The sequence below is a fragment of the Trichomycterus rosablanca genome, chromosome 4 (genome assembly GCF_030014385.1).
Source record: "Trichomycterus rosablanca isolate fTriRos1 chromosome 4, fTriRos1.hap1, whole genome shotgun sequence".
NCBI classification, from domain to species: Eukaryota; Metazoa; Chordata; class Actinopteri; order Siluriformes; family Trichomycteridae; genus Trichomycterus; species Trichomycterus rosablanca.
In genome coordinates, this window is record NC_085991.1 from 11161502 (window position 1) to 11189084 (window position 27583).

At 50.7% G+C, this 27583-nt stretch overlaps 3 non-coding genes and 1 pseudogene across 3 annotated transcripts; all 4 read left to right on the forward strand.

Moving 5' to 3' along the window:
* Positions 1-9832: 9832 nt before the first annotated feature.
* Positions 9833-9947, forward strand: LOC134312980 (U5 spliceosomal RNA). The gene has a single exon (XR_010011890.1). It is a non-coding gene; the product is annotated as a U5 spliceosomal RNA (small nuclear RNA).
* A 2699-nt stretch (positions 9948-12646) lies between these two features.
* LOC134312737 (U5 spliceosomal RNA) lies at positions 12647-12761 on the forward strand. Its single transcript, XR_010011654.1, has one exon. It is a non-coding gene; the product is annotated as a U5 spliceosomal RNA (small nuclear RNA).
* Positions 12762-12878: 117 nt separating this feature from the next.
* LOC134312687 (U2 spliceosomal RNA) lies at positions 12879-12960 on the forward strand (annotated as a pseudogene).
* Positions 12961-18288: 5328 nt separating this feature from the next.
* LOC134312628 (U2 spliceosomal RNA) lies at positions 18289-18471 on the forward strand. Its single transcript, XR_010011602.1, has one exon. It is a non-coding gene; the product is annotated as a U2 spliceosomal RNA (small nuclear RNA).
* Positions 18472-27583: the final 9112 nt, after the last annotated feature.

A 27583-nucleotide genomic window follows, 5' to 3' on the forward strand; every position in this document is an offset into this window, starting at 1 on the left:
GACTTATAGAGTGGTGGGAGATAGCAAAGGAAAGAATAAAGCAATGGGGGCTATGGAAGAGTAGGGAGAGGATAAAGGAGGAAAAGGGGTATTTAAGGATAATGTGGGGGGAACTAGCAAAAGAAAAGGAGAAAGAGAACGAAGGGAAGGAGGTAGACAAAGATAGAGTAGAAATAGTACAGGGACAGATAAGGAAGATATATGAAGAAAGAGCAGAGAAGTACATGGTAACGGCAGGACAGGAGTTTAGGGAGAGAGGGGAAAGAGTAGATACATATTGGATAGGGAAAGCTAGAGAAAAGAGAGAAGAGAGAGGGATAGAGGGAATAAGGGATGAGGAGGGACAGGTAAAAGTACAAAATGAGGAGATGTTGCAGGTAGGGACAGAGTATTATAGGAGTTATTTTAGGGAGAGGGAAGTGGAGGTAGAAGTAGGACAGGAATTTATAAAAGAACTAGAAAAGGAGGTGCCTAGCGACATAAAGCAGGAAATAAATAAAAGCATAAGGGAGGAGGAGGTGAAGGAGGCTATAAAAAGCCTGAAAAAGGGTAAGGTACCAGGGATAGATGGCATACCGGGAGAGTTTTATAAAAGGTTTAAAGAAGTTGTAAGCGGAGACTTAACAGAAGTGTTTAACAAAATACTGGAGGAAGGGGAAATGAAAGGAACAATGGCGACAGGGGTAGTGACGCCAATATACAAAAAGGGAGAAAGGGAAAATCTAGACAATTATAGGCCATTAGCGATGTTGGGGGTGGATAGTAAAATAATGGCGAAAATATTGGCAGGGAGGTTGAGGAGGGCACTGCCACATGTCATCCATGTAGATCAGACATGTGGAATAGAGGGTAGAAGCACGAGGTGGAATTTACAGCTGATCAGAGACGTGGTAGCGTGGTCAGGAGACCGGAGGCTGCCATTGATGATAGCAAGCCTGGACCAATCGAAGGCGTTCGACAGGGTGGACAGGGAATTTCTGTATAGGGTAATGGAAAAGATGGGGATGGGAGTAAAATTGGTTAGATGGGTTAAAACAATGTACAGGAGGACGTACAGCAGAGTAAGTATGAACGGGTATCTAGGGAGGAGGTTTGAGACAGCGGGGGGTATATTACAGGGGTGTCCGCTATCGCCACTCCTATTCATAATGTATATGGAGCCGCTGGCGGAAAAGATTAGAAAGGACAGGGAGATAGTAGGGGTTGTGGTGCCGGGAGCAGGTGGGTATAGGGTGAAGATAACGCAGTACGCAGACGACATGACAATTTTAGGTAGAATAGATAGTGACATAGAGAAAATATTAGATTTAGTGGAAAGATTCGGGGTGGGGTCTGGGGCGAAATTGAATAGGGAAAAATCCAAGCTAAAATTTTTCGGGACAGTGAAGGATAGGAAAGATTCGGTGGGAGGATTGGAGGTAAGTGAAGGGCCAATAAAGATTTTAGGGGTAAAATTTGAAAACCAGGGGGCAGCAGGGTTGAATTGGGGAGAGAGACTGATAAAAATGAAACAGAGGTTAGGGCTATGGACCGGGAGGAAACTGACATATATAGGAAAGAGTTTGATAATTAAAGCAGAGGTACTTCCCTTTCTGATGTACCTGGCGTACATCTACCCACTACCAGTGAGTGGAAGGAGGTGGGTACAAAGGGAAGTATTTCGATTCATGTGGGGAGGAAAGTATGAGTACGTAGCAAGGGAGATAATGTACAGGAAAATAGAGGAAGGGGGGAGAGGGGTTTTAGACGTAGGATTAAAACTGGACTGCATTTATGTGGCAAACATAATGCAGGAGTTAGCACAGGAGGGACAACACCCAGGATGGTATTTTTTGAAATTATTTTTCGCGTACCAGGCACGGGGTGTCATGGAGTGGGACAATAGGGGTCCAAGGGCGGAACAGCTGCCATGGCATTATGGGCAGGCTGTCAAGTGGCTAAAGACAAACAAAGAAGGGAAAGATAGAAATATATGTACAAGCCACAAAAGATTATATGAGGAAGTTAGGAGTAGGAGGGCAAGAGAGAGTAACAGAAAAATAGAAGCAGGGAAAGTGTGGACCAGAGTACAACCACTGGGGCTGGAAAACAGTTTAAAAGACATAAACTGGCAAATAGTGCATAGGAAATTACCTGTAAAAGAAATCATGTACAGACACGGAATCAGCAAGACAAATGTGTGTCCAAGAGAGGGGTGTGGAGGGGAGGAATCAATAATACACGTATTTTGGGAATGTAAGGTAGCTAGGGAAGTATGGCAGAAGATGGGAACATGGTTGGGAAATATAAGAAAGGGGTTTAGAGTAACGTGGGAGGTTGTAGACAAAGGGTTAGGAGGAATGGGGAAGGGGAGAAGCAGATTCATGTTGTGGCTAACAATAAGCCTGGTCAAGAGAGGAATATGGGAGGATAGACAGGCAGAGGTGAAGGGAGGGAAGGGAAAGGGAGTGATGGGAATAGTGAAGAAAGTTGAATGGGAATTAAAGACAACAATGAAAGAAGATGAAATGGACTTGGGATGGGAAAAGGGGAAGGAAAAGTGGGGGAGATTATGGGACATGTGTATGAAAAAGACATGAAAATTAAAATGAAAGTAATAATGGTGGTGGGAAAGAAATGAAACTGAATGTTCTGTAAATAGTTGTATTGTGTGAAAATGTGTGGAAATAAACTTTTGTAAAAAAAAAAAAAAATCTGTTCTTATCATGAGCGGAGAAGGCGACAGACGGCCGGCCCGGGTGGTGCGGCTTAGACATACAGTCAGGGTGGAGATGAAACAGGATGCTGACGAGGATGTGAAGCAACGCTTCGGATGGGACTGGGTGACTCTAAGGATTCTTCGAGACCTGTGTGGAATTACTCCTTCAAAGATCTTCTGCCTGCAGGATTTTAAAACTTCGGGTTTCCTGGATGTGACTCTGGCAGCCTATTCGGACTGTACATCATTTTTTGACCAGTGCAGCAGACGGATGGAGGAAGAAGCGCTTCGGGGTCTTCGCCTGGTGCCTCTTTTCGCTATGGATGAAGTACCAGTGACTGTGCATCTCTACAACCCGTTTGTTGGGGAGGACGTCATCCGGGCTTTCCTTGGACGATACTGCTCTTCCGTTTCAGAAGGAGAAAAGCTGCGAAGACGCTTTGGGATATGGAACGGAAAAAGACGGTTTCTGGTACGCCTACGGGTTGACCCTACACAACCTGGAGGTCTGGTGCACCCTCCTGGCAGCTTTGCAATAGGTCCTCACCGTGGATTTCTACATTACCCAGGTCAGCCTCTCTACTGCCGGAGGTGTGGAGCAGTGGGACATACAAAGGAGGCATGCAATGGACAACACTGCAGGTTTTGTGGATCAAAAGAACACAGCGCGGCAAACTGCGGAGCACCCAAGGAATGTAGCCTGTGTGGAAGTCAGGAACACCTTTTTAGAGCCTGTCCTTCCCGACAAATGACATTTGCCAGCCTGTTCCAGGAAGAGTTCGAGCATGTAGATGGAGAGGCCCAAGCATCAACAGTGTGGGCAACTACAGCTGGGACGACAGGCCCCGAGCCTGGGCGGAGTGCTCTTGGGGAGAACACTGCTGAGGCCAGGGTGGAGGCCCAGGGGCAGGGCACTGCTTCCCTCGGACTGGTGACTACCGCTGGAACTGAGGCTCCACCTAGACTGGCTGCTGTTCCAGGTCCTGCTGCTCTACCTGGCCAAACAGATAGAGAAAAAACAGAGGCTCTTACTAGGCATGTGGCATTGACGACGCCTACGCTGCGGGAAAAAGAGGCTTCTAAGGTAAACAAATCAGTTGGACTGGAGAGGCTGGAGGCTACACCGTCAACAGCTCGGGAAAAGCCCCCTGCGAGGATTATTTCAGTAGAAAGTGAGGCAGCATCGTCGACGCAGATGGCCGCCTCTCCTCAAGGGCCAGACGCCTTGACCCCGACATCCACTTGGGCGTCGATGGACTGGGCGGAGGTGTTGGAGGAACTGGACCCTGACCCGGTGGGTGAAAATTCTAATTGGCCCAATGTACAGTGTATCACAAAAGTGAGTACACCCCTCACATTTCTGCAGATATTTAAGTATATCTTTTCATGGGACAACACTGACAAAATGACACTTTGACACAATGAAAAGTAGTCTGTGTGCAGCTTATATAACAGTGTAAATTTATTCTTCCCTCAAAAAAACTCAATATACAGCCATTAATGTCTAAACCACCGGCAACAAAAGTGAGTACACCCCTTAGTGAAAGTTCCTGAAGTGTCAATATTTTGTGTGGCCACCATTATTTCCCAGAACTGCCTTAACTCTCCTGGGCATGGAGTTTACCAGAGCTTCACAGGTTGCCACTGGAATGCTTTTCCACTCCTCCATGACGACATCACGGAGCTGGCGGATATTCGAGACTTTGCGCTCCTCCACCTTCCGCTTGAGGATGCCCCAAAGATGTTCTATTGGGTTTAGGTCTGGAGACATGCTTGGCCAGTCCATCACCTTTACCCTCAGCCTCTTCAATAAAGCAGTGGTCGTCTTAGAGGTGTGTTTGGGGTCATTATCATGCTGGAACACTGCCCTGCGACCCAGTTTCCGGAGGGAGGGGATCATGCTCTGCTTCAGTATTTCACAGTACATATTGGAGTTCATGTGTCTTTCAATGAAATGTAACTCCCCAACACCTGCTGCACTCATGCAGCCCCAGACCATGGCATTCCCACCACCATGCTTGACTGTAGGCATGACACACTTATCTTTGTACTCCTCACCTGATTGCCGCCACACATGCTTGAGACCATCTGAACCAAACAAATTAATCTTGGTCTCATCAGACCATAGGACATGGTTCCAGTAATCCATGTCCTTTGTTGACATGTCTTCAGCAAACTGTTTGCGGGCTTTCTTGTGTAGAGACTTCAGAAGAGGCTTCCTTCTGGGGTGACAGCCATGCAGACCAATTTGATGTAGTGTGCGGCGTATGGTCTGAGCACTGACAGGCTGACCCCCCACCTTTTCAATCTCTGCAGCAATGCTGACAGCACTCCTGCGCCTATCTTTCAAAGACAGCAGTTGGATGTGACGCTGAGCACGTGCACTCAGCTTCTTTGGACGACCAACTCGAGGTCTGTTCTGAGTGGACCCTGCTCTTTTAAAACGCTGGATAATCTTGGCCACTGTGCTGCAGCCCAGTTTCAGGGTGTTGGCAATCTTCTTGTAGCCTTGGCCATCTTCATGTAGCGCAACAATTCGTCTTTTAGGATCCTCAGAGAGTTCTTTGCCATGAGGTGCCATGTTGGAACTTTCATGACCAGTATGAGAGAGTGTGAGAGCTGTACTACTAAATTGAACACACCTGCTCCCTATGCACACCTGAGACCTAGTAACACTAACAAATCACATGACATTTTGGAGGGAAAATGACAAGCAGTGCTCAATTTGGACATTTAGGGGTGTAGTCTCTTAGGGGTGTACTCACTTTTGTTGCCGGTGGTTTAGACATTAATGGCTGTATATTGAGTTATTTTGAGGGAAGAATAAATTTACACTGTTATATAAGCTGCACACAGACTACTTTTCATTGTGTCAAAGTGTCATTTTGTCAGTGTTGTCCCATGAAAAGATATACTTAAATATCTGCAGAAATGTGAGGGGTGTACTCACTTTTGTGATACACTGTAGGTATCCCAGACAGCATAGAAATCATGGACAACCTGCCCAGTCAGGCGGGGGAACACACAAAGAACCGGCTAACAAGACCAGCAGAGGAACCGGAGAAGGAGCAGGGAACCAAACGCACACGGGTCGGTGAAGTAAATGAATTCGACTTCATGACACCGGAAGAGGCGCAGGTTTTTGCGAGTCTAAAGGAGGGACAAAAACAACTGTAGAAGGAGGCGTCCCAACGCCCGAACGTGGATAGGACTCCTTTCTTGGTTGAAGAGAAACAGGAGGGAATTGTAGAGGACAGTGGACAGGAGGGATGGTCTACGGTGGTTGGCAGGCGAGCAAAAGTGGGGGTGGGAAGGAGAAAACAAAATGAAAATGAAGGGATTTGACAGGCTAGAATGCGGGAGGCAGCAAAGCAGAGGGGGCAGGAATTTTTGTTAATAAGATAAAATGGGGCAATTTACAGTGGCTTCACTAAATGTAAGAGGAATTAGGCAGAAAGCAAAGAGGATGGCAGTGTTTATGAATTTGCAGCAGGTCAATTTTGATGTTCTGATAGTACAGGAATGCAACATAGCGTCACAGCAAGAAACAGTTGGGTACACTAAAGAGTGGAGGCAGGGACCATCCGCTTTGGGGGTGGGAGACGGAAGGGGGGATGGAATAGGTATTTTGTTTGGATCTTTTGAGTTTGAAATTACGTCTGTTCAGTCTCTGGTGCCAGGCAGGATACTTTGTGTTAACGGGGAGTGGAGGGGGGTAGAGTTTAGAAAAATTGGGGTATACGCCCCGGCAGTGGTAAGAGAGAGAAAAGGCTTTTTTCAGGTGTTGGAACCATGGATATATACAAATAAAGAAATAATAGTAGGGGGAGATTTTAATGTAGACCTGGATAGTGGAAGAGGGGGAGAGTTGGCGAGGGTGATGGAGGCAGGGGGTCTGGTAGATGCCTTTAGAATAGTAGAATCGGAAGCTGAAGGATATACATGGAGGAATTCAAGAGGGCACACATCACGACTAGACCTTATCTTTGTGGCCGAGGGGACACAGATTGAACGTTTTACTCAAAGACCTTTCTGGGCATCAGATCACTGTATGATTAGCTGTGACCTGATAGTGGAGAATGTGCAGAGGGGAAGGGGTTCCTGGAGGCTAAATAGAGCTTACCTCCAAGACAGTTCATACCGTGAGGTGTTTAGCCTAATGTTCGCCAGCTGGAGAAAGTTAAAAACACTGTACACCACCCAGGCAGAGTGGTGGGAAGATCTCAAGGTGAGGGTTGCCACCTTAAGCCGCTGGTGGGGACAGGAGCAGGTGAAAAAGCAGAAAGATGAGGTCAGGTGGTTGACACAGGGTCTATATGTGGCCTGGCGCCAGCCTGACCAGGAGCGAATAGAAATAACCAGTGAGGCCTTGAGGAGGCACTATGAAGCAAAAGCTCGTAGTTTCTGTATACAGGAACATAAACAGAGGCTCCAACTGGATGAGCGTCCCACGCGCTTCTTTTACAGAAGCATAAAGCAAAGGCAAAAGAGAGACCACATTAGGGGCCTAAAACGTGGACAGCAAGTGCAAACAACAACAAGGGGCATGTTGGACGCAGCTGCCCTTTACTATAGAGAACTTTTCCAGGCAGGGGTACCTTTGGGACAGGAAGCTTTTGACTTCCTAGAGGGAGTGGGAGGACGGTTGGAGGAGAGTGAGAAGGTAGTGTTGGAGAGCGACATAACCCTGGCAGAGGTGGAGAGTGCAATGCTGTCACTCAAGCGTGGTGTTGCCCCCGGAGGAGATGGCCTCCCGGTAGAGTTTTATGGAGCTTTCTGGCCTCTGTTAGGCCCTGAACTCTTGGAAGTATACCTGGAGGCCAGAGAGATAGGGTTTCTACCACCATCCGCAAGGATGGGGCAGATTACATTGTTGTATAAGAAGGGGGACAAGACAGACTTGGCAAATTGGAGGCCAATCACGCTGTTGACTGCAGACTATAAGATTTACGCAAAAGTCCTGGTCCAGCGACTAAAAGGGGTGATGGCGTCCCTAATCCACCCAGACCAGACCTGTGGAGTGATAAGACGCACAGCCAGCATGAATCTAGCTCTTGTTAGGGACGCCATAGCCTGGGCGGAACAGCGGCGGGTACCCCTGGCTGTGCTGAGCCTAGATCAAGAAAAAGCTTTCGATCGGGTTAACCAGGCTTTTCTGTTTGCAGTGTTGAGGATAATGGGACTGGGCCCAGCCTTCTTAGCCTCAGTGAAATTGATGTATACAGGGGCAGTGAGTAGAGTAAAGGTCAACGGGTACCTGTCAACCCCGGTTGAGCAGAGAGGAGGGGTTCGGCAAGGGTGTCCCCTGTCTCCCCTCCTATTTGTGATGTATCTGGAGCCACTGTTGGAACAACTGAGAAGGGAGTCGGCATTTAGGGGGATGCACATCCCAGGAGGAGGGGGGGTGAGTGCCAAAGTGGCAGCATACGCAGATGATGCGACTCTATTTCTCGGCACTGAGGAGGACTTTCGAGCAGCGGGGCGAGTACTAGAGACCTTTTCAGAGATCACAGGAGCACGAATAAACAGAGCCAAGTCAGCTGTACTCTATATAGGGGCATGGGCAGGAAGGACGGAAGTCCCAGGGGGGTTTGCACTCTGCCAAGAAGGTCTTAAGATCCTAGGAGTCAAGTTTTGGAGGGAAGGAAGCGCCCAGAGAAACTGGGAAGCAGCTTTGGCAAAACTGCAAGCCAAAGCTGCCCTCTGGAGCGCCAGGGACCTCTCACTGTCAGGACGGGTACTTGTGGCAAATACCGAGCTGATGGCGAGCCTGAATCATCTAGCCTATGTATATCCAGTCCCGTTCGTCACAGGGAGACGGCTTGAACGCACTATTTTTAATTTTGTGTGGGGCGGAAGAAGAGAGAAGGTCTCCCGTGCAAGAATGTACCTACGGAAGGAGGATGGAGGTAGAGGGGTTCATTGTATACCACTTAAAACTATGGCCCTCTTTGTCACTTTTTTGGCAAAACAGGTGCAGGGAGATGCTAAGCACACTGCCAGCCTGTTTGCAAGGTTCTGGTTTGCATTCCCAATTAGAAAGACCATCCCATGGAAGGGTACGGCACCGTGGTCTACTGACCGGCCATGGCACTATACCAAGGCAGTTGAGTTTGTTAGAGACCACGCTTGGAGTCTGGAAGAGGGAAGAATCCTAGAACAGCGAAAGCTTTATAGATGTTGGGTTGAGGTACAAACAGCAGAGATGCAGTACAGCCACCCCCGAATCCGCAACATAAACTGGACAAGGCTCCAACCAAAGTGGTTGGACGGAGCCAGCAAGGACCTCCATTGGCTAGCCGCATTAGACCGTTTACCAGTGCGGGAGCGCCTTTATAGGCACGGGGAGTCACGCACCTCTTTATGCCCATTAAACTGTGGGGAAGAAGAAACTGTATATCACGCCCTATGGGCTTGTACCATTGCGGTCGCACTTTGGAGACTGGTGGAAGAGTGGTGGCGATCAACAGCAGGTGGAATAGTACCAGGTGCAGACCTGATCTTGTATGGCATGGGACTAGAGAACATGCCTCAAGAAAGAGCCAGAACAATATGGACGGTTGTGTCGATAGTAAAATGTGTCCTGTGGGGCACAAGGTGTGAGTGCCTGAGAACCCAAAACCTAAGAGTGGACGTGCAGCGCTTATTCCGGATGTGTAAGGGTAGAGTGAAAAATATGACAAAGGAAGGGAGGAATGGAGGAGAAGGTATTATACGGGTGGGAGTAGGAGGAATGGGGGAAGGGGCAGGATTTTCAGGAATGACTGGAGTAGAGAGACCTTGGTGGCCAAATAGTTAAATAACTAATATTATTTAATAATAGTTAACTATTACTAATAATAGTTAATAATAATAAATGACCTTTGCCTAGCGGTCCTTCGGTCCTTTTGCGCTAGGGAGTCCCCCTTTTCCCGCTTTTTCATTTTCCCTCCATTTTACTTAAAAAAAAAAAAAAAAAAAAGGCGAAAGACTTAATTTTCCCCCTCCCTGTGTTTCTCCAGGCAAAGGCTGTGCTGCTTCGTCACCCACCCGACGACCCAAGGGCGCTTTTGCTGCAGGTTTTCGTCGCTCTACCTCGAGCCCTCTTCCTTGAGCGGCCGGTGGCCTACGGAGGCCCGGGCGACCGGCGAGCAGGGCTGGAGTTTCTCTTCATTCACGTACAAATCTTTCGCCTTTTACTAAAGATTTGCGTGGAGAGGAACGTTGACAAGTTCAACTTATTTTTTGAAGGCTTTGTCTTTGCAAAGCTGCTCTTTTGCTGGTGGAATGACAGAAGGTGTGTGGGCGTGAAGGTGGCCGGTCAGCGCCGTCCACTAGTCCGGGCCCTCAAAAGGTAGGGCCCGGGGCCCGGCGCCTATTTCAGGTTATCGCTTCTTGGCCTTTTGGCTAAGTTCAAGTGGGCGGGACAGCGATCGACTCCTGAGTGTTGCAAGACTTTTACCATCGTGGTACTAGTCATAAGCACTTAGGAGATATTGCACTGGTTCTATTGTTGGGTTTTGAGTCTTGTGTAGTAGGCTTTAATTTCCCACTAGCTACAGGACTCCATTGGGTTTTTTTTTCTCTCTAGGTGTTCCAGTTCCACCAAGCCTTGGTGAGAAAAGAAACCATCCTAACAGGTAAGTGCAATTTCTTTTTCCTTTTTAGCAGTGTCCCAATGGCAGGAGGTGCAATCTCTGTGGTGACAGTAACCATCTCTTCAGGGATTGCCCAAAATCATTTGCCAACAAACTGAAAAGTAACAACATGGCTGCCCAAACACAGGCCCAGGGAGACAAAGAAAAGGCCCTGAGATTTTGTCGGGAAATTCAAATCCCCAGCCAGTCTCAGGAGTGGGCCAAGAATTGGAAGGCGGAGCAAATGGCCAGGCAGGGTCGGAACAGGTAACGGAGGTCCCTTCCTCTGAGCAACAGCAAGAGAACAATGATGATGATAATGATAATGATAATGTAGAGGAAGACTCAACCCCTTCCTCTATGGAGACGGTGCCGGAGGTGAGTGTGACTGCTAGTGGAGTGGGGGAGCTGACTCTCTCGCTCCCTAGCGCTCAGGTGCCGAAGAGACCTGCGGGATCTCCTTTGCCGGACCTGGCAGAGAAGAAACAGCGGGCCACAGAGCGGTCAGGTAGCTCCTCGTCGGAGGACCTGAACCAGCTGTGGCCCGCTGGATCCCCTAATGAGGTATCCTTTCTGTGCCTCCAGCTGAAAACATCCACGCCGAAAAGCATGCTAGAGCAGTGCTCAGCATGCCGGGACGCGCGGGACACCCCTCACACTTCAATTTAATGAAGATCAAGGAGGAGCAGGTGTCACAAGAAATAGGGTGATTTTAACCGGCTTTTAACCATATCTCTGTGGTTTTAATGTCCGGGTTTTAAAGATCACGCCTGTTTTTAACCTATAGTGCTCATGTCTCTTACGATCTCCACCATCAATGTGAGAAGCGTGAGAGCAGCGTTGAGAGCACAGAGTGTTCTGTCCCTTTTAAATGACGTAAAGTCAGATGTGTTTTTACTGCAAGAGTGTGCTTTGCCGTTCTTGAAATCATACAGAGATTGGGAGCAGCGTTGGGCTGCGGGTCCCTCTCTTTGGAGCGGCTCGCACTACAGCCGGGCCGACGGTGTTGCCATTTTAATAAAAAACCCTAATATTTTGGTGAAGAACAGCACGGTGGTGAGAGACGGATGGGCGCTTTTAGCAAATCTGACTTTTTTAGGAAGGGATTTTAACATTCTTAATGTGTATGGTTTTAATGACAAAAATGACAGGCATGACCTTTTAGAAGACCTGCAGCCCCACATGCTGGGGAGGGTTCCCCTAGTGTTGGGAGGGGATTTTAATTGTGGTTTATCTAGAGCAGACAGGAAAAGGGCAGGGGAAGATTTTAAAGTAGATAAATTCATCGGTTTTATTGCAGGCTTTAATCAGGGATTTTAAATTAGTGGACTGTTTTAAAACCCTGCATCAAAATGAGGAGGGCTTCACCTGGTTCAGTGGTGACGGCACCAGAGCCTCGAGGATAGATTACATTTTTACAAGGGGCTGCCCACCCACCGATGCTAGAATAACCCCCCTTTTCTTTACAGATCACTGCATGCTGTCTTGCACTCTTTCACTCCCCACAGGTGTGACGAAAGGCGGAGGGCTGTGAAGGCTGAACTGTTCCCTGTTAGAAGGTGAGGAGATCATCAGGGAGTACAGGGAACAGTTCGGCCTCTGGCAGACCCTCCAAGACTTGTACGACACACGAGCACAGTGGTGGGAGATGGTAAAAGACAGGACGAGACGGTTTTTTAAAAGAAAAGGTAAGGAGAAAAAACAAAGGGAGAAGAGACGCATGATGGGGCTGCAAAAACGACTACAGAGATATTTTAACCTTTTAAACGCTGGTTTTGATTTTAGTGACGAAATTAAAGAGGTCAAAAATGAAATGTCAGTTTTAAATAATATTAAAACTAAAGGAATTATTTTAAGAAGTCGGGAGCAGGACATAGAAGAAGGAGAAAAGTGCACGAGGTATTTTTTTATGAAAATAACAGAAAAAGAGAGAGCAATCACTGTTTTAAATGAAGGAGGAGAAGTTTTAAACAATACCAGAAAAAGTTTAGAAGTGATTGAAAATTTTTATGAAAACCTTTACAATGAAAAAAATGTGCAAATAGAGACAGTTCAAGAAGTTTTACAGTTTTTAGACAAAAGAATTGACAACGAAAATGTGCTTTTATCCCGAGATTTTAATATTTTAGAAATGCAGACAAAAAAACAAAACAAAAAAAAACGAAAGACTTAATTTTTCCCCACCCTGTGTTTCTCCAGGCAAAGGCTGTGCTGCCTCGTCACCCACCCAACGACCCAAGGGCCCTTTTGCTGCAGGTTTTCGTCGCTCTACCTCGAGCCCTCTTCCTTGAGCGGCCGGTGGCCTACGGAGGCCCGGGCGACCGGCGAGCAGGGCTGGAGTTTCTCTTCATTCACGTACAAATCTTTCGCCTTTTACTAAAGATTTCCGTGGAGAGGAACGTTGACAAGTTCAACTTATTTTTTGAAGGCTTTGTCTTTGCAAAGCTGCTCTTTTGCTGGTGGAATGACAGAAGGTGTGTGGGCGTGAAGGCGGCCGGTCAGCGCCGTCCACTAGTCCGGTTTCTCAAAAGGTAGGGTCCGGGGCCCGGCGCCTATTTCAGGTTATCGCTTCTCAGCCTTTTGGCTAAGATCAAGTGTAGTATCTGTTCTTATCAGACTACAAACGATGAATGAAGGCGAGTCTAGGCCGGTCCGAGTGGTGCGGCTACGTCACACAGTGAGGATAGAGATGACAGAGGATGCTGGACGTGAGGACAAAGAGAAGTTTGGATGGGATTGGCTGGTTCTGCGGGTTCTGCGAGACTTTTTTGGACTGGCTCCGACAAAGATTTTCTGCTTGCAAGACTTTGCAGCTTCAGGCTTCATGGACTTGACGTTCGCCTCCTTCTCAGATTGCACAACGTTTTTCGACAAGTGCACTTGTTCCAAGGACCAAGATCTGCTACGAGGAATCCGCTTCACTCCTCTCTTCGCCCTGGATGAGGTTCCTGTGACAGTACACCTGTATAATCCCTTTGTGGAGGATGAGGTCATCCGGATGTTCCTTGGTCGATACTGTGCTTCGGTTGCTACAGGGGAGAAGATCCGAGGACGTCATTGGATATGGAATGGGAAAAGGAGATTCCAGGTGAAGCTCCGTGTGGATCCAGCAATGCCCGGAGGGCTGGTTCACCCCCCAGGCAGTTTTGCCATTGGGCCGCACTTTCCTCCATTACCCAGGACAGCCCCTGTACTGCAGGAGATGTGGTGGCCTTGGCCACACAAAAGAAGCTTGCACTGGCCAGCGATGCCGCTTCTGTGGGGCTGAGGACCATGTGGCCGCCAACTGTGGGGTGCCTAAAGCTTGCAGCCTGTGTGGAAGTGGAGAGCACCTCTACAGGGAGTGCCCTCGGCGGAGCAGGTCCTTCTCCAGCCTCTTTGAGGACGGGCCAAGGGAGACCAGAAAGCCAGAGAACAAAGTCGGGCAAGGCGCCAGCAGGACGGAAGCGGGGGCCTCGACCTCGACCACAGCACCAGCAGCGGAAGCAGATCAGGCACCAACAGCGGCAGCGCAAGCCCAGCCTACTACTCAAGTGGAGGTCCATCAGCAGCCACAAGAAGCTGATGGCAACCCCCCACGGCAACAGGAAGAAGTGCAAGCGGACCCAAGCGAGGGTAAAGATCCAGGTAGGGAATCACCCAGAAAGGACCCCAAGCAACCACAGAAGCAAGAGGACCCACCACCGGACCCAAAGATGGGATCCTGGTCTCCCCTCAGCTGGGCGGATGCCCTCGAGGACATGGACCTTGTCCCCGCCGGAGTGGGCGGGAAATAGCATCCCGGACAGCCTGGAGAGCCTGGCAATGGAACATGACCCAGAACAGAGCCCGATGGCGGGTTCCTCCAAGGTTCGAACCACAAGGGGAGCAGAAGACGCAGAGGAAGACCGGGGGCCTAAACGCGTCCGGGTCAAGGAGGGGCGGGAATTCGACATCCTCTCAGTGGGAGAGATTGGAGGTGCAGCCCAGCAGACTGACAATGAAGAGGATCAACAGGCCATAAGGCAGTCACCCCTGTGGTGGAGCAGAGAAGCCGAGAAAGATCCAGAAAAAGAAGAGAGGGAAACTGTTTGGACACAAGTGCCGGCCAGGCGGGTGGGGAGAGGTAGGGCAAGAAGGAAAGAAGAAGGAAATGGGGTGGACTAAAGGGTTCTCTCACTTTAGGCTGTACAGAGGAGGGGAGATTAAGGTGGAATGGAGGGAGTTCAATAGGGGGAGTAGGGGTGGAAGTAGATATGAGGTGACAGGGTTAAATGGTAGCAGCCCATTTACAGGGTGGGTGGGAAGGAGGAAGGAAAGGGAGGGAAGTTTGGAAGGGAGGAAGTATAATGGGAAAGAGAGCAATGGGAGAGACGTTTCTTTGGATTCCGGTTTGTGGGTTTTAATTTTCGATATGAATTATGGGTAAATTAACGGTCGCTACCCTGAATGTCAGGCGAATTAGACAAGAAACGAGGAGAGTAGCGACTTTTTGTAGTTTACGGAATGAAAATTTTTATGTCATGTTTTTACAGGAGTGCAACATTGACTCAGAGTCCACCAAGAAAGCATTCTCGGAGGCCTGGAAATGGGGACCATCCGAGTGGGGGATGGGCACAGGGAGAGGTGACGGGGTCGGAGTTGTGTTTAACTCCCATGAGTTTCGGGTCACAGCGGTCCAGACCACTGTCCCGGGATGAATCCTATGTGTAGACGGGTCGTGGAGGGGCAACAAGGGCCCAGCTGACAGATGTATACAGGCTGGTCGAGCCTCACGCCAAGGGTAACACCTGGTGTAACTCTAGAGGACACTCTTCCAGGCTTGACCTTTTGTTTGTGTCCGATGACACAAAGGTCTTGGGCTACAGTCAATCTCCATTTTGGGCATCGGACCACTGCCTGGTAAGCGTAAGCCTGCAGGTGGATGGGGGCAGCCCAGGCAGAGGCCTATGGAGAATGAATAGGTCTTATCTACAAGACCCAGCATTCTGCAAGATCTTCAGACTGCTTTACCCAGGCTGGAAAACTCTAAAAGCGTTATACGCCACACAAAGCGAGTGGTGGGAAGATCTAAAGCAGAGAGTTGCCACCCTCTGCAAATCGTGGGGACAAGAGAAGGCTAGGAAGAAGAGAGAGGGGCTAGAACAGTGGACAGGGAGCCTGAGGAAAGCTTGGCATGAAGAAGACCAAGGCCAGATCAGAGAGGCCAGCGAGGCCCTCAGAGCCTACTACGAGGCAGAGGCCCGCGAGTACTGCACTCAGGCGCAGAGATGTAAAGTGGAGAGGGACGAGCGTCCAACACGTTTCTTCTTCCAGACCATCAGGGAGCGGCGCAACAAGGCTCACTTTGAGGGACTGAGAGAGGGAACTCGCTTAGAGACCTCAAAAGAAGAGATGTTGCGTATAGCTAGAGAATATTACAGGGACCTATTCAAAACCAGGACTCTGATAGAGGGGCTAGCAGAAATTTTTTTGGAAATTGTAGGGGACCGGATAGCGGAGGAAGATAAACTAGAACTGGAAGAGGAAATTACGATGAAGGAAATAGAGAGCGCTATGCTCTCCCTCAAGTGCAGCGTGGCCCCAGGCGGAGACGGCTTACCCGTGGAGTGGTACCGGGTCTTCTGGCCTCTAATCGGGCCGGACCTGGTGGGAGTCTACCGGGAGGCTAGAGAGTAGGGATCCCTGCCCCAGTCAGCCAGAACCGGATTTATCACACTCTTACACAAAAAAGGTGATAAGGTAGAGCTCAGCAATTGGAGACAAATCACTCTACTTACAGCAGACTATAAGATCTTAGCAAAGGTGCTGGTCTTGAGGCTCGGAAGGGTTATGGCAGCAGCGGTTCACCCAGACCAGACATGTGGGGTTCCAGGACGCACAATCGCCATGAATCTGGCCCTAATTAGGGATGCGTTGGCCTGGGCGAAACAACGCAAGGTGCCGCTTGCCCTCCTAAGCCTGGATCAGGAGTAGGCTTTTGACCGAGTCAACCAGGCCTTCTTGTTTGCTGTACTGGAGAGAATGGTCTTTGGTCCGAACTTCCTTGCAGCAGTCCGCCTGTTATACAGCGGAGCGGTCAGCCGGGTCGGAATAAATGGACATTTTTCAGGGTTGGTTGAGCAGAAGGAAGGGGTTAGACAGGGGTGTCCCCTGTCGCCCCTCCTGTATGTAATATATCTGGAACCGCTGGCAGAACGACTAAGGAGGGAGGACACCTTCACGGGTCTCCATATCCCCGGAGGGAGGGGCCGGAGAGCAAAGGTGTCAGTCTATGCAGACGACATGACGCTGCTCCTCAGTACAGAGGAAGATTTCTGTGTGGCAGGCAGAGTCCTGGGAGAGTTCTCCGATGCCACGGGGGCCCGCATCAACCGGAACAAGTCCTCGGTCCTGTTTGCAGGAGCGTGGGCTGGAAGGACGGATGTGCCGGGAGGTTTCTCCCTGTGCCAGGATGGGCTAAAAAGCTTGGGGGTGGTTTTCTGGAGGGAGGACTGTGCCCAGAAGAACTGGGACAGGGCCCTTGGAAAGCTACAAGCTAAGGCCGAACAGTGGAGCAGGAGAGACCTCTCACTGACAGGTCGGGTGCTGGCCGCAAAGGCGGACCTCCTAGCAGGCATAAACCATCATGCCTTCATGTTCCCCGTCCCCTTCATGACAGGTAGACGCCTGGAGCGCCTGATTTTCACCTTTGTCTGGAATGGGAGGTGCGAGCAAGTAGCACGCACTACAATGTACAGGGAGAGAGAGAAAGGGGGCAGAGTGGTGCCCAGTGCCCCACTGAAAGCGCTGGCACTGTTCATGGCCTTCCACGTGCGATTGGTGGAAGCGGCGGAGGGCCATATATCACACCTGTTCGCTAAATTTTGGCTTGCCTTTGAGCTGCGTTCAGTAGTCCCATGGAGAGGGACGGCGCCATGGTCGACGGACCGTCCATGGCACTACCAGAGGGCAGCCAGCTTTATACAAGATCATCCGTGGTGCCTTAAGGATGGCATCGTCTTTGACCACAGGCGCCTATATAAAGGTTGGCGGGATCGCCACGTGGCACAGGTGGCAGGGGAGCTGGTCGGGGCTCTGAGAGCACCAGAGGTAGATTGGGTGGCCCTACAGCCCAACTGGCTAGACGGGGCAAGTAAACACCTGCATTGGCTGGCTGCACTTGACCGTCTAGCGGTCAGGGAACGTCTATATCGGCATGGGTCAGCCCGAACGCCACTCTGCCCAGTAGGGTGTGGAGGTGAGGAGACGGTCGAACATGCCCTGTGGTCTTGCCCTGTCGCAGCTCAATTCTGGGGCTGGATCATGGAGTGGTGGCATCTCAAAGGCGAGCAAACAGTCTTGGACAGAGACCTGATACTCTACGGTCGGGGCCTGCGAGCCCTCAGTCCGCAGAAGAGAAAGGTGGTATGGACCATGGTGTCTGTGGCAAAATGTGTTGTCTGGGGCACCAGGTGCGAGTGCCTCAGAAAAACAGACCCCCAGGTGAGCCCTGAGGGCATGCTACAAGCCTTTAGGGGGAGGTATAGAAAGATGAGAAGAGGAGGGGGAGGGGGGGAGGGGATCGTCAGGGTGGGACTGGGTGGAGGAGAGGGGGGAGGTTTTACGGGCATGACTGTGCTGGGGAGGCCCTTGTGGCCTCAATGGAAGAAGTAAAGAAAGAAACAAATGGGAGCGGGAGGGTTTTGGGGAAGAAGTATGAAAAAACTAGAAGTAGATGTGCCATGCCCGCTTACAAGCTCGTTCTCAGTTGCTAAAATGAGGTTTAAATGGGGTAAGATACCCCAATTTTTAGTTAAAGTGGTGGTGGCGGTGAAAGTGGTGTTCTTCGTATTTGTTTTCTTGTTTTTCAGGCAATGATGTATGTGATGTATGTTATGTTATGTATGTGCCTTGTATTCTAGAATCTCTGATTTTTGTGGACAGAGAGTGTTCGTTGTGTACAAGTTTGGGTATTTTTTCTTCTTTGTCAATGTAATGTGTTCTGTATAAAATAAAGCTCTGGTTTCAACCAAAAAAAAAAAATCTGTTCTTACCAGTTTAATATCTGATACGTCCTCTACCCGAGGACCATATATTAAATGGATTTTTAGGCCCGGGAGTCAGAAGAGGGGCTTGCTCCGTCCACTCCACGCATCGACCAGGTATTGCATTGCCTCCTGGCACGGTGCACCCTCATAAACGGTCAAACGAAAGAGAAATTGACGAATGCTGGTGACTGGCCCCTGCTGGAAAGCTGTTGGGATTAGGGGTACGGCGCCTTAGACCTTTGCCTAGCCTAGGCCCGGGGTTTCCTCGGTCCTTTTGCGCTAGGGAGTCCCCCTTTTCCCGCTTTTTCATTTTCCCTCCATTTTACTTTTAAAAAAAAAGGCAGGGCCCGGCGCCCGGCGCCTATTTCAGGTTATCGCTTCTCGGCCTTTTGGCTAAGATCAACGGAAAATAAATCTGTTCTTATCATGAGCGGAGAAGGCAACAGACGACCGACCCAGGTGGTGCGGCTTAGACACACAGTCAGGGTGGAGCTGAAACAGGATGCTGACGAGGACGTGAAGGAACGCTTTGGATGGGACTGGGTGACTCTTAGGATTCTTCGAGACTTGTGTGGAATCACTCCTTCAAAGATCTTCTGCCTGCAGGATTTTAAAACTTTGGTTTTCCTGGATGTGACTCTGGCAGCCTATTCGGACTGTACATCATTCTTTGACCAGTGCAGCAGACGGATGGAGGAAGAAGCGCTTCGGGGTCTTCGCCTGGTGCCTCTTTTCGCTATGGATGAAGTACCAGTGACTGTGCATCTCTACAACCCGTTTGTTGGGGAGAACGTCATCCGGGCATTCCTTGGACGATACTGCTCTTCCGTTTCAGTAGGAGAAAAGCTGAGAGGACGCTTTGGAATATGGAACGGAAAGAGACGGTTTCTGGTACGCCTACGGGTTGACCCTGCACAACCTGGAGGTCTGGTGCACCCTCCTGGCAGCTTTGCAATAGGTCCTCACCGTGGCGGAGTGCTCCTGGGGAGAACACTGCTGAGGCCAGGGTGAAGGACTGGTGACTACTGCTGGAACTGAGGCTCCACCTAGACTGGCTGCTTTTCCAGGACCTGCTGTTCTACCTGGCCAAACGGATAGAAAAAAAACAGAGGCTCTACCTAAGCATGTGGCATTGACGACGCCTACGCTGCGGGAAAAAGAGGCTTCTAAGGTAAACAAATCGGTTTGACTGGAGAGGCTGGAGGCTACACCGTCAACAGCTCGGGAAAAGCCCCCTGCGAGGATTACTTCAGTAGAGAGTGAGGCAGCATCGGCGACGCAGATGGCCGCCTCTCCTCAAGGGCCGGACGCCTTGACCCCGACATCCACTTGGACGTCGATGAACTGGGCGGAGGTGTTGGAGGAACTGGACCCTGACCCGGCGAGTGAAAATTCAAATTGGCCCAACGTAGGTATCCCAGACAGCATAGAAATCATGGACAACCTGCCCAGTCAGGCGGAGGAACACATAAAGAACCGGCTAACCAGACCAGCAGAAGAACTAGAGGAGGAGCAGGGAACCAAACGTACGCGGGTCGGTAAGGTAAACGAATTTGACTTCATGACACCGGAAGGGGCGCAGGTTTTTGCGAGTCAAAAGGAGGAGACATCCCAACGCCTGAAGAAGGAGGCATCCCAATGCCCGAACGTGGACTGGACTCCTTTCTTGGGTGAAGAGGGAAGTGTAGAGGACAGTGGACAGGAGGGATGGTCTAAGGTGGTTGGCAGGCGGGCGAAAGTGGGGGTGGGAAGGAGAAAACCAAATGAAAATGAAGGGATTTGAGGGTCGAGAAGGCGGGAGGCAGCCAAGCAGAGAGGGGGTAGGAATTTTTGTTAATAAGATAAAATGGGGCAATTTACAGTGGCTTCAATAAATGTCAGAGGAATTAGACAGAAAGCAAAGAGGATGGCAGTATTTTTGAATTTGCAGCAGGTCATTTTGATGTTCTGATAGTACAGGAATGCAACATAGCATCACAGCAAGAAACAGTTGGGTATACTAAAGAGTGGAGGCAGGGACCATCCGCTTGGGAGATGGGAGACGGAAGGGGGGATGGGGTAGGTATTTTGTTTGGACCTTTTGAGTTTGAAATTATGTCTGTTCACTCCCTGGTGCCAGGCAGGGTACTTTGTGTTGACGGGGAGTGGAGGGGGGTAGAGTTTAGAATCATTGGGGTGTATACCCCGGCAGTGGTAAGGGAGAGAAAAGGTTTTTTCCAGGTGTTGGAACCATGGCTCTGTACAAATAAAGAAATAATAGTGGGGAGAGATTTTAATGTAGACCTGGATGGCAGAAGAGGGGAAGAGTTGGCGAGGGTAATGGATGCCTTTAGAGCAATGGAACCAGAAGCTGAAGGCTATACCTGGAGGAACTCAAGAGGGCACACAACGCGACTAGACCTTCTCTTTGTGGCCGAGGGGGCACAGATTGCACGTTTCTGCCGAAGACCTTTCTGGGCATCAGATCATTGTATGATTAGCTGTGACCTGATAGTGGAGAACGTGCAGAGGGGGAGGGGTACCTGGAGGCTAAATAGAGCTTGCCTCCAAGACAGCTCATACCGTGAGGTCTTTGGCCTACTGTTCGCCAGCTGGAGGAATTTAAAGACACTATACACCACCCAGGCCGAGTGGTGGGAAGACCTCAAGGTGAGGGTTGCCACCTTGAGCTGCTGCTGGGGACAGGAGCAAGCAAAAAAGCAGAAAGAAGAGGTTAGGTGGTTGACACAGGGCCTACACGCGGCCTGGCGCCAGCTTGACCAGGAACAGATAGGAATAGCCAGTGAGGCCTTGAGATGGCACTATGAAGCTAAAGCCCGTAGTTTCTGCATACAGGAACATAGACAGAGGCTTCAACTGGACGAGCGCCCCACGCGCTTCTTTTACAGAAGCATAAAGCAAAGGCAAAAGAGAGACCATATTAGGGGCCTGAAGCGTGGACAGCAGGTGCAGATAACAACAAGGGGCATGCTGGACATGGCTGCCCTTTACTATAAATAACTTTTCCAGGCAGGGGAACTGGTGGGGCAGGAAGCTCTTGACTTCCTAGAGGGAGTGGGAGGACAGCTGGAGGAGAGTGAGAGGGCAATGCTGGAGAGTGACATAACCCTGGAAGAGGTGGAGAGTGCAATGCTGTCACTCAAGCGTGGTGTGGCCCCTGGGGAAGATGGCCTCCCAGTAGAGTTTTATGGAGCTTTCTGGCCTCTGTTAGGCCCAGAACTCTTGAGAGTATACCTGGAGGCCAGAGAGATAGGTTTGTTGCCACCCTCTGCAAGGATGGGGCAGATTGCATTGTTGTATAAGAAGGGGGACAGGACAGACTTGGCAAATTGGAGGCCAATCACGCTGTTGACTGCAGACTATAAAATTTACGCAAAAGTCCTGGTCCAGCGACTGAAAGGGGTGATAGCATCCCTAATTCTCCCAGACCAGACCTGTGGAGTGATAGGATGCACAGCCAGCATGAATCTGGCTCTCATTAGGGATGCCATAGCCTGGGCAGAGCAGCGGCGGGTACCCCTGGCGGTGCTGAGCCTGGATCAAGAGAAAGCTTTTGATCGGGTTAACCAGGCTTTCCTGTTTGCAGTGTTGTGGAGAATGGGACTGGGCCCAGCCTTCCTGGTCTCAGTGAAGGTGATGTATACAGGGGCAGTGAGTAGAGTAAAGGTCAACGGGTACCTAACATCCCCGGTCGAGCAGAGAGGAGGGGTAAGGCAAGGTTGTCCCCTGTCTCCCCTCTTATATGTGATCTATCTGGAACCGTTGATGGAACAACTGAGAAGGGAGTTGGCATTTAGGGGGATGCACATCCCGGGAGGAGGGGGGATGAGCGCCAAAGTGGCAGCATACACAGATGATGCGACTCTATTCCTTGGCTCTGAGGGGGATTTCAGCCCCCTCAAGGGGTCCCCAAGAGCTTTCGGCGATATTTTCGGAAAACCACGTCTGACCTTCCCCAAACTCGGTGTGGGGGGGGGAGCCACCCCAAGCTGTCCCCGAGAACTTTCGGCGATATTTTCCGTAAACCATGCCCGATCCCTCCCAAAGTCAGCGGGCGGGTCGGGGGTGGGCGGAAGAGGTCGACCGCGAAGGTCCCGTGTCTCTAGGACCTCCCTGAGGCTACTTCCGGTTCCCGCACACTTATGGGGCGGGGCTTCGGATATGCGGTGCTGCCAGCCTAGGGGGTGACCCACGTGAAGTCTGGGTCCGATACGAGCACTCCAAGTACCGGGTGTGCTCGTAGGCCTCGTGGAGGCCAGAAGGCCTAAGCCTTATACCTTGGAAGAGGATCTGCTGTGTTTCAAAGTTGAAAAATAGAAAATTTTCGAAAGAAGCTCGTAGGCCCACCAAAATCACATAGGGTGGGCAGGGCCTGGGTACGAGCGACATATCGGAGTCTGGCGGTCGGGGATCGAGAGGTCACCGAGATACGGCCCCCGACGTGGACGTCTGTAGGCCTTTCCATAATAAAGTAACAATTTAGGGTCCTGCGAGGGAAGCGAAGGTCGTAGGCCCACCGAATTGATATATGACGGACAGGGCCTAGGCACGAGCGACATATCAGAGTCTGGCGGTCGGGGGTCAAGAGGTCGCCGAGTTACGGCCCCAGACGTGGACGTCTGTAGGCCTCTGCCGGAAAGCGTCGTTTCGAGGTCACACGAGGGAAGCGAAGGTCGTAAGCCCACCGAATCGACATATGACGGACAAGGCCTAGGCATGAGCGACATATCGGAGTCTGGCGGTCGGGGGTCGAGAGGTCGCCGAGATACGGCCCCCGACGTGGACGTCTGTAGGCCTCTGCCGGAAAGTATCGTTTCGAGGTCACGCGAGGGAAGCGAAGGCCGTAGGCCCACCGAATCGATATATGACGGACAGGGCCTAGGCACGAGCGACATATCGGAGTCTGGCGGTCGGGGGTTGAGAGGTCGCCGAGTTATGGCCCCTGACGTGGACGTCTGTAGGCCTCTGCCGGAAAGCGTCGTTTCGAGGTCACGCGAGGGAAGCGAAGGTTGTAGGCCCACCGAATCGATTTATGACGGACAGGGCCTAGGCACAAGCGACATATCGGAGTCTGGTGGTCGGGGGTCGAGAGGTCGCCGAGATACGGCCCCCGACGTGGACGTCTGTAGGCCTTTCCATAATAAAGTAACATTTTAGGGTCCCGCGAGGGAAGCGAATATCGTAGGCCCACCGAATTGATATATGACGGACAGGGCCTAGGCACGAGCGACATATTGGAGCCCCGTGACCGTGGCCCCAAGGAGTCAAAAGTTAGGGCCCGAAATAGAAGTTGTCACAGGTGACACTTTGGTAATATTAGTCACTAAACACCCATTTATGTCCGGGATAAAAAGTCGAGCGTCTCCGCCCAGGTCCCGCATCTCTAGGACCTCCCAGAGGCTACTTCCTGTTCCCGCCCACCGGGGAAGGGGGGGGGGGGTGCTTCGGATACGCTGTGCCGCTGGCCCAGGCGGTGACCCACGTGAAGTCTGGGTCCGATACGAGCGCCCTGAGTACCGGGTGTGCTCGCGAGCCTCTCGGAGTCACGAAGGTCTAAAACTTACACTCTGGAAGAGGATCTGCTGTGTTTTTAAGTCGAAAAATAGGAAATTTCAGAAAGCGAGGTCGTAGGCCCACCGAATTCATATATGACGAACAGGGCCTAGATACGAGCGACATATTGGTGTCTGGAGGTCGGGGGTCGAAAGGTCGCCGAGATACGGCCCCCGACGTGGCCGTCCGTAGGCCCTTTCGATGGGAAAGCGACATTGCGAGGTCCCGCGAGGGAAGCAAAGGTCATAGGCCCACCGAATCGATATATGACGGACAGGGCCTAGGCACGAGCGACATATCAGAGCCCCGTGACCATGGGCCCAAAGGGTCAGAAGTTATGGCCTTCAATAGAAGTTGTCATAAGTGACACTTTGGTAATATCAGTCACTAACCAGCCCATTTATGTCTAGGATAAGAAGTGGTCAGCGCGACTCAGGACACCAAGTCGAGCGTCTCCACCCAGGTCCCACGTCTCTAGGACCTCCCCGAGGCTACTTCCTGTTCCCGCCCACCGGGGGGGCGGTGCTTCAGATACGCGGTGCCGCCAGCCCAGGCGATGACCCACGTGAAGTCTGGGTCCGATACGAGCGCCCTGAGTACCGGGTGTGCTCGCGAGCCTCTCGGAGGCACGAACTTCTAACACTTATACTCTGGAAGAGGATCTGTTGTGTTTTTTAAGTCGAAAAATAGGAAATTTCAGAAAGCGAGGTCGTAGGCCCACCGAATTCATGTATGACGGACAGGGCCTAGATACGAGCGACATATTGGTGTCTGGAGGTCGGGGGTCGAAAGGCGGGAGGCAGCCAAGCAGAGAGGGGGTAGGAATTTTTGTTAATAAGATAAAATGGGGCAATTTACAGTGGCTTCAATAAATGTCAGAGGAATTAGACAGAAAGCAAAGAGGATGGCAGTATTTTTGAATTTGCAGCAGGTCATTTTGATGTTCTGATAGTACAGGAATGCAACATAGCATCACAGCAAGAAACAGTTGGGTATACTAAAGAGTGGAGGCAGGGACCATCCGCTTGGGGGATGGGAGACGGAAGGGGGGATGGGGTAGGTATTTTGTTTGGACCTTTTGAGTTTGAAATTATGTCTGTTCACTCCCTGTTGCAGGCAGGGTACTTTGTGTTGACGGGGAGTGGAAGGGGGTAGAGTTTAGAATCATTGGGGTGTATACCCCGGCAGTGGTAAGGGAGAGAAAAGGTTTTTTCCAGGTGTTGGAACCATGGCTCTGTACAAATAAAGAAATAATAGTGGGGAGAGATTTTAATGTAGACCTGGATGGCAGAAGAGGGGAAGAGTTGGCGAGGGTAATGGATGCCTTTAGAGCAATGGAACCAGAAGCTGAAGGCTATACCTGGAGGAACTCAAGAGGGCACACAACGCGACTAGACCTTCTCTTTGTGGCCGAGGGGGCACAGATTGCACGTTTCTGCCGAAGACCTTTCTGGGCATCAGATCATTGTATGATTAGCTGTGACCTGATAGTGGAGAACGTGCAGAGGGGGAGGGGTACCTGGAGGCTAAATAGAGCTTGCCTCCAAGACAGCTCATACCGTGAGGTCTTTGGCCTACTGTTCGCCAGCTGGAGGAATTTAAAGACACTATACACCACCCAGGCCGAGTGGTGGGAAGACCTCAAGGTGAGGGTTGCCACCTTGAGCTGCTGCTGGGGACAGGAGCAAGCAAAAAAGCAGAAAGAAGAGGTTAGGTGGTTGACACAGGGCCTACACGCGGCCTGGCGCCAGCTTGACCAGGAACAGATAGGAATAGCCAGTGAGGCCTTGAGGAGGCACTATGAAGCTAAAGCTCGTAGTTTCTGCATACAGGAACATAGACAGAGGCTTCAACTGGACGAGCACCCCACGCGCTTCTTTTACAGAAGCATAAAGCAAAGGCAAAAGAGAGACCATATTAGAGGCCTGATGCGTGGACAGCAGGTGCAGATAACAACAAGGGGCATGCTGGACATGGCTGCCCTTTACTATAAAGAACTTTTCCAGGCAGGGGAACCGGTGGGGCAGGAAGCTCTTGACTTCCTAGAGGCAGTGGGAGGACAGCTGGAGGAGGTGACACTTTGGTAATATCAGTCACTAACCAGCCCATTTATGTCTAGGATAAAACGTGGTCAGCGCGACTCAGGACACCAAGTCGAGCGTCTCCACCCAGGTCCCGCGTCTCTAGGACCTCCCCGAGGCTACTTCCTGTTCCCGCCCACCGGGGGGGCGGTGCTTCAGATACGCAGTGCCGCCAGCCCAGGCGATGACCCACGTGAAGTCTGGGTCCGATACGAGCGCCCTGAGTACCGGGTGTGCTCGCGAGCCTCTCGGAGGCACGAAGGTCTAACACTTATACTCTGGAAGAGGATCTGCTGTGTTTTTTAAGTCGAAAAATAGGAAATTTCAGAAAGCGAGGTCGTAGGCCCACCGAATTCATGTATGACGGACAGGGCCACCATAAGAGCGACATATCCGAGTCTGGAGGTCGGGGGTCGAAAGGTCGCCGAGATACGGCCCCCGACGTGTCCGTATATGGGCCTTTCCATGGGAAGGACATTTCAAGGCCCCGCGAGGGAACCAAAGGTCTCGGGGTCACCAGACTCGGTCCACGTGTCGGGGGCGACAGGCCGCCACTCATATCGGAGCCCCGTGACCATGGGCACGAAGGGTCGGGAGTTACGGCACCGGATAAATGTCGTCATAGGTGACATATCGGTGATACTAGTCACTAACCAGCCCATTTTGGTCCAGGATAAAAAGTGGTCAGCGCGACTCAGGTCACCGAGTCGAGCGTCTCTGCCCAGGTCCCGTGTCCGTAGGACCTCCCCGAGGCTACTTCCTGTTCCCGCCCACTAGGGGGGTGGGGCTTCGGATATGCAGTACCGCCAGCCTAGCGGGGGACCCACGTGAAGTCTGGGTCCAATACGAGTGCCCCGAGTACCGGGTGTGCTCGCGAGCCTCGTGGAGGCCCGAAGGTCTAACACTTATACTCTGGAAGAAGATCTGTTGTGTTTTTAAGTCGAAAAATAGGAAATTTTCGAAAGAAGCTCGTAGGCCCACCAAAATCACATAGGGTGGGCAGGGCCACCGTACGAGCGACATATCGGAGTCTGGCGGTCAGGGGTCGAGAGGTCACCGAGATACGGCCCCCGACGTGTCCGTCCGTAGGCCTCTCTATTGGATTTTAATGTTTATGCAACAGCAATGCTGGTGTACACATGATCACAGTTGAATTTGAGGATGTTTGGAATGTACTCCGTAAGCTACACCTTGGGTTAGGATAATAATGTTGTAAAGGATAATAATGTAAGTTAAGGCTGTGTAGGTTTCCTGATAAAATCCGGGTGGATCCCTTCTTTAATCCCCTGCTCTTTCACTAAAGAATGTTGACTTATCAAAATGTCTCTTCAAAATGTAATCACAGTGTGCAATTAGAAATCAAAGGTGGCATTAAATTAATAAACATGTAAATTCTGTCTAATTACATGGGGTTACAAAGGTACTTTATGAAAACAGCACAAAGCTTTCAAATGCTTCCTAGTCCTGACAGTTGACTAATTAAAATAAGTTTTTTACTATTTGATCAAAGTCTGTTTATTTTGTTTTTTGTTTTTAAAGCAATTTTACAAAAATAGCAACAGAGAGAAAATAAAACAAAAAAAAGGAAACAAAATCCCCTTCCCCCTAAACCAGACATGAGTATTC